Genomic DNA, 8,458 nt, shown 5'->3' with positions numbered 1-8,458 from the left:
TGTATTTTAAAAAAGCATTTCAGGAAGATAGTATTTTCTCTATTGTTATTATAACTTTGTAAAAAAAATGAATATTTGGTCATAATTACACTCACTGATTTTTTAAAAACCCTAATTTCTTTCACTACTGCCATAGTCTTTATATGTGTGTGCAGTCAACAACCTTGTAATTTGATATTATAAAGTAAAATTTAAAACTTTAGAAAAAGGCATTATCTCATAAAAGTATCAATATTTGAAAATCGACAAATAATATCCAAGGAAGTTAAAAATTAAATTGTTAATCTGCTCCTTCAAAACTTAGAGTAAGCAACTATTATGGAAAAACCCCTCATATTCTTTATCTCTCATAGGATATTAAATGAAACAATTATAAAGGCTTTATTATAATATAAATTATAAATTGTTTCAAAATGAACCAAAACTGAAAGTTACAGGATTTTCCATATAAATCAAGGTCATTTTATTTCTGGAATAAATGGCTGGATGCACTCTAAATTTCAAACTATGTTTAATTCTACTTCATAAAACTATTATCTGCTTTTGAGAGAAAGTAAACCTCTACTTGCAGAATAAATGTTTAAGTGTATAATCCTAATTTCATACCTGATATTCACTTCAGTTTACTGATTTATACAGGTATTCCAATGTCTTGAAGCGAAATTTTCTGAGTACAGTGAAATAAAATTCTACCCGTCATTGGTGCCTTATGATAAGCACTGTACTTCTGCATTTTGTTTTCAATGGGAAAAAAATCAAAAGATATTAAAGTGTTTATGTTTATGACACAAATGCAAAGAAAAATGAAGTACTATAAACTTCAGTTACAAAATCAATTTTAAAAATAAAACTCCCTTTTAAAAAAGTTAAATACACATATATACCTTAACATTTTGAAAATTCATGGTTGTGATATAAGTCATCTCAGTAAAGTCTGTAGCCCTCGACAATTCTTTCATATCTCTGAAGAGTGCTGCTGGCAAGTATGCTATGTGGGAGCCAATAATGCCTTAGTAGGTATTATAATAGGTTATCTGAATGTAATCTCCGCCATAATGCTGACTCCAGTGTACCATTATTTAGTACTTTAGTAAGGTATGGCACTAAAGGTATCAGCATAGCCTGTGAACTTGTTAGAAAGGTAAATGCTCTAGCCCCACTAAGACTTACTGAGTTAAAAATTCTTGTATGTGTTTTAATAAGTAAGCCTGCCATGCCTGTAATCCCAGCACTTTGAAAGGCCAAGACGGGCAGATTGCCCAAGCCCAGGTGTTTGAGACCAACCTGGAAACACGGTAAAACCTCATCTCTACAAAAAATATAAAATTTCACTGGGCATGGTGACACACATCTGTAGTCCCAGCTACTTGGGAGGCTGAGGTGGGAGGATCTCTTGAGCCTGGGTGGAGGTGAGGCTTCAGTGAGCTCTGTTCATGCCTCAGCACTTCCAGGCTGGGTGACAGAGTGAATAAATAAAATAAAATAAAACAAAATAAAATAAAAATAAGCAACCCCTCCATGTACATCTGAAAAATGCTAATATATGAGAACCTACTACTCTAGACATCTGGCTTGTCCCATTAGCTGATTATCTCACCTAAAAGGATGAGAATCCTCTACCTTCAAAGCCAGCAACAGCAGGCCCCATCTTCTCATGCTTTAAGTCTGCCCTCTTCCCTTTCTCTGTTCTGTCTCTAGCCACACCCTGAAAAGATTTTTCACTTCAGAGGACTCATGTGATCAGATGAGGCCTACCTAAATACTCCAGAATGATCTCCCCATCTCAAGATCTTTAAACTTAAGCATATCTACAAGATGCCTTTAGCCGTGTGAGGTAACATAGTCACAGGTTCTAGGGATCAGAAGGTGAACATCTTTGGGTACAGAGGGCACTATTCTGCCTATCACAGCTCTGAACTCTATAACTCAAGAATCAGGCTAGTTTTTTCAAGAGGACTTTATAATCATAGGCTTAATAAAGTCAATTTTTTAAATAACTGAAGTTTCCAATTATGTCCTAGTAACAAGGAATATAGATTCTTATTGAACCTATGCAAATAATTACAAGGAAGGACATGAGAATAAGAAAAGAGGGCTTTCAAAATCTAGAGAAGCCAAGCAGAGAAAATAAGATATATTAAAATATTTTATTTCTTTTTACGAAAGCATGGAGCATTAGAGTGTTATGAGTTATAAATATCTTAAGAGGAAAAATGTATTCTCTATATATGCAAAAAAGAGAACATTGAAACCTCAGCAGTATTCCAAATATAAAAACCAAAGTCATCCCTCATCAGCTCATTTATTTTATGTAATTAATTCTTTTTTGGCTCTATTTTGAATTTAGTGGTCTCAGGGACCCATCTACTTCTTGACTAGAATTCTGGAATTTGCGACTCGGTTTAAATGTAGAGTCTCAGATTTATTTAAGGGATACTATCAGAAACTGGTACCTAAAAATACCTGGCATACTCCTCTTCCACTAAACCCTGAGACAGTCCTTCTTTGTTTAAGACAAAGCACCATAGCCTGTAGTTGATGGCAACTGCTTTCATGGAAACGGAGTAAAACAAAAGCTACTGGTAGATTACAAAAGACAAAATGGCTGTTGTTAATTTATAACTTAAAATTTTCAAAAGTGAAAACACTGATAAGAATTCACATGAAGAATAGTGCAACTTAAAATCTGATTGTTCCTATTGCAGCAAAAAAGGTATTAAAACCAATCCCAAAGTATTTTATTCAAAAATTTACATTGTTTATATATCTATAAAATAATAACTGTATTTTTAAAGAAAAGTATATATTACATCTAATTTATAAAAATGAACATAATTATTATAGAGAAAAATTTTCAGATAAAAGATATAATATTCCTGAGACATAATATGCCATGAATATACCATGCATATAGTTAGAATATACCAAGAACACATCAAGTATATCAGTTAACAAGATTCAGTAAATCTGGAGTAAGTGGTAAATATCTATATATTAATAAACCTAAACAGGTTAAGTGACATAAATTGGAGAATTGGGGAACACTGACCAATAAGATACAAAATTCAAATTAAAGAAGTAAAGTAGCACCTACATTAGCATTAAAATAAACAACAAAAATGACCAATAATACTATACTGTTTATGTCTGATGTCAGGCAATATATCCATCAGGAGTCCTATAAACAGAAACATATCCTGGACAACTAAAGCAATGACAAATATTTAGGCACTATTCATATAGCAAACAGTTTCTAAAATATTTATATTAGCAACATTTTACTGATAGAAATTTAACCTAAAGGATGTTAACCATGTCTTCTGAGGTGATATTTCTTTCTTTGCAACTCTTCAATAGTAACATATCAAATACACTTAATTATTTTCATCACCTCCTTTTTTGTAAGATGAAAGCATACATATTTGTGATCTCTGGGGCATCTCAAAGATAGTTTTTTGTGTAAACTATATTCTGAAAGTTGTATATCATTTTGCATTTAGGATTTAATTTCAGAAAGAAAGGTGGGATGCAGGAAGAAATAGTCATATGCTTAGGGAGAAAATCATATTAAATGATTGAAATTTTATTTAGTTAACATTTAGAAAGAAATTGATTTTCACAGTTAAAGAGAAATCTTTATATTTACTCTCTCTGTCTTCTGACATATTCTGATTAGAAAAAGTGTTAAAAAATAAAATGGTACAAAACACTAAATGCTCAAAAACCGTAAGCACTTTGTTTCCACTTAAATTTAAATAAGAAAATGAATTAGGAATCATAAGTTTGATCTCCACCTATAATTGAGTCACATGAAGAAAGTAAGATGGCAACCAGGAAATAAACTCTTTGGGGGAATAATCATATGTAGTCCAGGAATAAAAATTATGATGATTATTCAAGTGAAAAAAACAGACTCAAATTGCATTTTGGCTGATAAATTTGTCTGTAGCACTATATCCCCAGTACTTAGCATGGATGCACTGTTTTTTATTGGCAACATATGGGGTTAATGAGGAGACCAGGTACATACCATTTCCTTCTTGACATAGTTAAGGATTCGGAAACAATTAAGAAGAGTTAAAAGCAATATACATTGAGACCAATGGGACTTTTTTGGTCCTAATTCCCAACAAACGTGAAGCTGCTGGCAATGCTGTTCAAACATAAAAGGGTCCAGCCAGTATTAACATTAGGTCTTTAATAATTCACATTTCCATCCCAGCAGGAAGGTGGAAGTTGAGGATCTATGAGTTTATTGCTTTCATTTAAGGGTGTATTAGTCTGTTTTCACACTGCTGATAAAGACAAACCTGAGACTGCACAGTCTACAAAAGAAAAAGGCTTAATGTAGAACTCACAGTTCCACATGGCTGGGGAGGCCCCACAATCATGGCAGAAGGCAAGAAGGTACAAGTCATGTCTTACATAGATGGCAGCAGGCAAAGAGAGAGAGAGGGCCTGTGGAAGGAAACTCCCCTTATTAAAACAATCAGATCTCATGAGACCCATTTACTATCTAGAGAACAGCATGGGAAAGATCCGCCTTCATTATTCAATTATCTCCCACCAGGTTCCTCATACAACACTTGGGAATTACAGGAGCCACAAGATGAAATTTGGGTGAGGACATAGAGCCAAACCATATCAAAGGGAATGTGACTCAGTGTTGGGAAGTCATGCTTTCACTTAGGAGCAAGAAATAGAGCACACAGGTATTCTGAGAGCAATTGTCACCTCCTGCTACCCTGTCTCAAAACCACTGTCTTCATGGATATACTGTATACTGAATACATATCAGCTTGAAAATAACAAACATCATGTAATGGGGGTAGAGGGGAGCTGTGTGGAGAGAGAGAGAGTAAAGTTGGAAAATTTGCAGTTTTAGACAAATAATAGATATAAATTCAGTACTCTCAGGAAACAATGTGGGCTTCTAGAAAGCTACTAAAATCATTTTCAAAAATCTTGATTTTTATAAAAAAAGGTAGAATTATATTTTTGATAGTTTGGGAGAAAAGCAGAAAATTTAAAAGACATTTGTCTGAATTATTTTACCACAATCTCGAAGGGATTTAAATATCACTAAAGGATTTAAACATGTAAAGTAGAAAACTACGCAATTACTATTTTAGAATTTGTTAAACTCTCTATTTTACAGTGAGGGAAGAGAAATTCAGAGTTTAAGTAAAATACCCAAGGCTATATAGATTGGAACAAAGTCAGACAGAAATGTAACCTCAGTTCTCATATCCCTAAGAAAGATTTTTTTCAGTCTACAATACCACACTTTGAATTTCATTCAATGAATTGAATTTTGTTTCAATTATTCATTATTAAATTGATAACATTTTTAAGCATCTACCAACCACTAGGATAGATACAAATAGTGATGATCAAAATAAAAGTGTCTCCTGCCTCATGACCCTTGTATTTTAGTGTTATCAGAAAGGAATAATAGTTGAGCACACGTTAGGTCCTGTAGTGCTTAAAATAAATTTTGGAGGTAAGAACTGATGATTAAATGCTAGTGGTTAGTGCATATTAAAAAGGATACTCAGTAGGAGTCATAGTTCTTTAAGACAGTATGACAGATAGTCTTTATATTTTATGCTTAACAAGAATGGAGAAAGTATTTCTGGCTAAAATGGTAACATGAACAAAGAAAAGAGCAACTGGGTGAAAAAAATCTTACATTGCTTTATGCTTTAAAATATTTCACATATCCACATAATTGAATTTCTAGAAATCTCTGTAATTTAGTTTTTATTTTTCCATTTTCTATCTAGGATAGGTAATTCATAAAAAGGTAACCAATGTTTTCAAGTTGAGTTAAGCTAAAAAGTGACTGAACTAGGACTAGACCATAAGTTTTTATCTTTAGTCCAGTGCTTTTATTCCATAATGTATAAATTACCACTCAGATACCATTTTATGCAGCAAATAATCACAGTGGATGCTATGCATAGTTTGTACAACAGAAATCAGATTTGGTAATAAGAATAGCAATTCATAATTTTTCGAAATACATGCTAAATTAATTTAGAGAATTGGCTCATAGCTTTTTTCCCCAAATTTTCCACAGTATTGTACTTTTACCTCTTTACATCGAACATTTGCTGTAATAAACATTTTGAAAATTTTCAACATATTTAAGTTATTATTTTCTTTTTTTCTTAAAAAAAAAAAATAGAGATGAGGCCTCTCTATGTTGCCCAGTCTTGTCTCGAACTCCTGGGCTCAGGTGATCCTCCTGTCTCAGTCTGGGATTTCAGGCATAGGTCATGATGCCGAGCCTCAAATTATGTAGCTCGGCCTAATATGAGAAATTGTGATTATTTCTCATTATAATTATGAGAAATAATCATAATATAGAGTATATAAAAATTAGACTATTGTATTGATTACCCTACACTGTTTAGTTTCTAATTCCTGTATTTAAGAAAAAAAGGAACAGATCATATCATCTAATAAAAAATAAATGTATAAATAGGCAATACTGACACAAATGCTAGTGCTATAAAATAAATGGTAGAATTAATCCATTTTCCCTTTTTCATACTTATATGTATATATATTTAAGTATCCATATTTCTACTTATAGACTATCCATATATAATACCAGTACTTAAAAGCAAAAAAATAGTCACTCTTTTCCTCTACTGAAAAATATGTAATGTTTTAATATATACCAGTGGCTAGTGAGTAGATTATCAAAAAAGAGAGAGAGAGGTGGAAGCAAGAAAGGAAGGAAGGAGGAAGGGAAGAAAGGAGGGAGGAAGGGAGGGAGGTGGGTGGGCAAGCATCGCATTATCTTTAATTGTGAATTGGCCTTGTAGCCTTTTGAACTCTTTGATACAAGTTTATTAAGCGCTCAGAATGTGCAAATGCAGAAAGCAGCAGAAATATAGGGTTATTACATAATTAACATTCAGAATCTTATATTTTTCAAGTTCTTATATAAAGAGCATTTGTATGTAACTAGTGCATGTACAAAGCAAGAAATAGTTGCTAATTTTTGTCCATTTTTATTATCAAGCTAATGGAGTACTTTATTGAAGCATTAACTAATATTTTTACTGCTGTATATTTATAATGTAATCTTAGAGCTTATAATTTATGTTTCTAGAGTACATTTTTATCATATGGACAGGTCGATTAGTAGATAAACATTTACAGTTCTGTTTTGTAGATGAAATGAAGGTTTCAGTGGTTAAATGATTTTCCAAAGACCTCTCAACTAATAACTGGTAAAGTCTAGATTTAACTATGTCTTATGAATTTAAAGGCTAAGAACTTTGTGTTGCTAAACAATCCCTCTTGTAATGAGTTTTCATTATCTAGTGGTCATAATCCAGGCACATGCTCATTCACTGTTAACTATATGAATAGAAGTCAGAGCAGCCAGATGACCATTGAATTGGCTCCTTTTTCTTTTGTGCTAAAGATAATAACTTGAACATGCTTAGAAATTTTTAAGCTTCCATCTTATTCTAGATATTAAAACACCACCTACCAGATAAATAGCTCTGCCTCTCTGTAAAATTTTGCTTCTCATATCAATTAGAATTCAAATTTGGTGCTATGGTGCATAAGGAGTTTATGTCCCCTGAAAATTCATGTGTTGAAATTCTTAACTCCAAAGTTACATATAAGAAGGTGAAGCCTTTATAAAGTGATTATGTCATGGCGGCATTTGTCTTCTGAAGAGGATTAGTGCCCTTATAAAAGACATCCAAAAGGATCTCCTGGTCCTTTCTGCCATGTGAGGTGACAGTTAAAAGAGGGTGATTTATGAAGAAGCAGGTCCTCACCAGATATCAAATCTATTGATGCCTTTATCTCTGACTTCAAATCTTCCAGAACTATGAGGAATAAATTTCTGTTTTTATAAGCTACCTAGTCTATAGCATTTTGTTATAGCATCTCAAACAGACTAAAATACCTAATGAGGAGAAGAAGCATTTACCATTTATTTTTCTCATTGAAAATTTCTATTTTTTCCAAAGAGGTAAAACCCAAAGTGGAATGTTCCCTGAAATGATCCTTAAATTACAGTAAGATGTGATGTGCCACAGATGCCTGGCAAAGGTCTCAGACCCATTTGTTTTCACAAAGTGTGTTTTCTGATCTTAAGTCTGTACTACTTTATCACAAATTATGTCCCACTCCTGGTAGAATGAGTTTCCTTTCAGGTGTCCTAAATCCCTAACCCACTCTTGAAAATAATTACTTTTTCTCCAAGTGCTAAATAAATATTTTACATGAATGTAAAATACTTTTGGCCCAAATAAATAAAATATAAGCCTCTTACTGAGGTCCTCAAGTTCTCTTCCGCATGTACCCACTGGGCCATCAATTTCCCAATTATCTAAACCACTTTGTAATTCAAATTGTTACATTTTCACCCTTCCCCAAGCATTCTCAGGTGTCTAAGTCTCAGAGACTTGTGGATATTTGT

Source organism: Cebus imitator, unplaced genomic scaffold, assembly GCF_001604975.1.
Source record: "Cebus imitator isolate Cc_AM_T3 unplaced genomic scaffold, Cebus_imitator-1.0 Scaffold176, whole genome shotgun sequence".
Taxonomy (NCBI): domain Eukaryota; kingdom Metazoa; phylum Chordata; class Mammalia; order Primates; family Cebidae; genus Cebus; species Cebus imitator.
Note: the sequence above shows the minus strand (reverse complement) of the source record.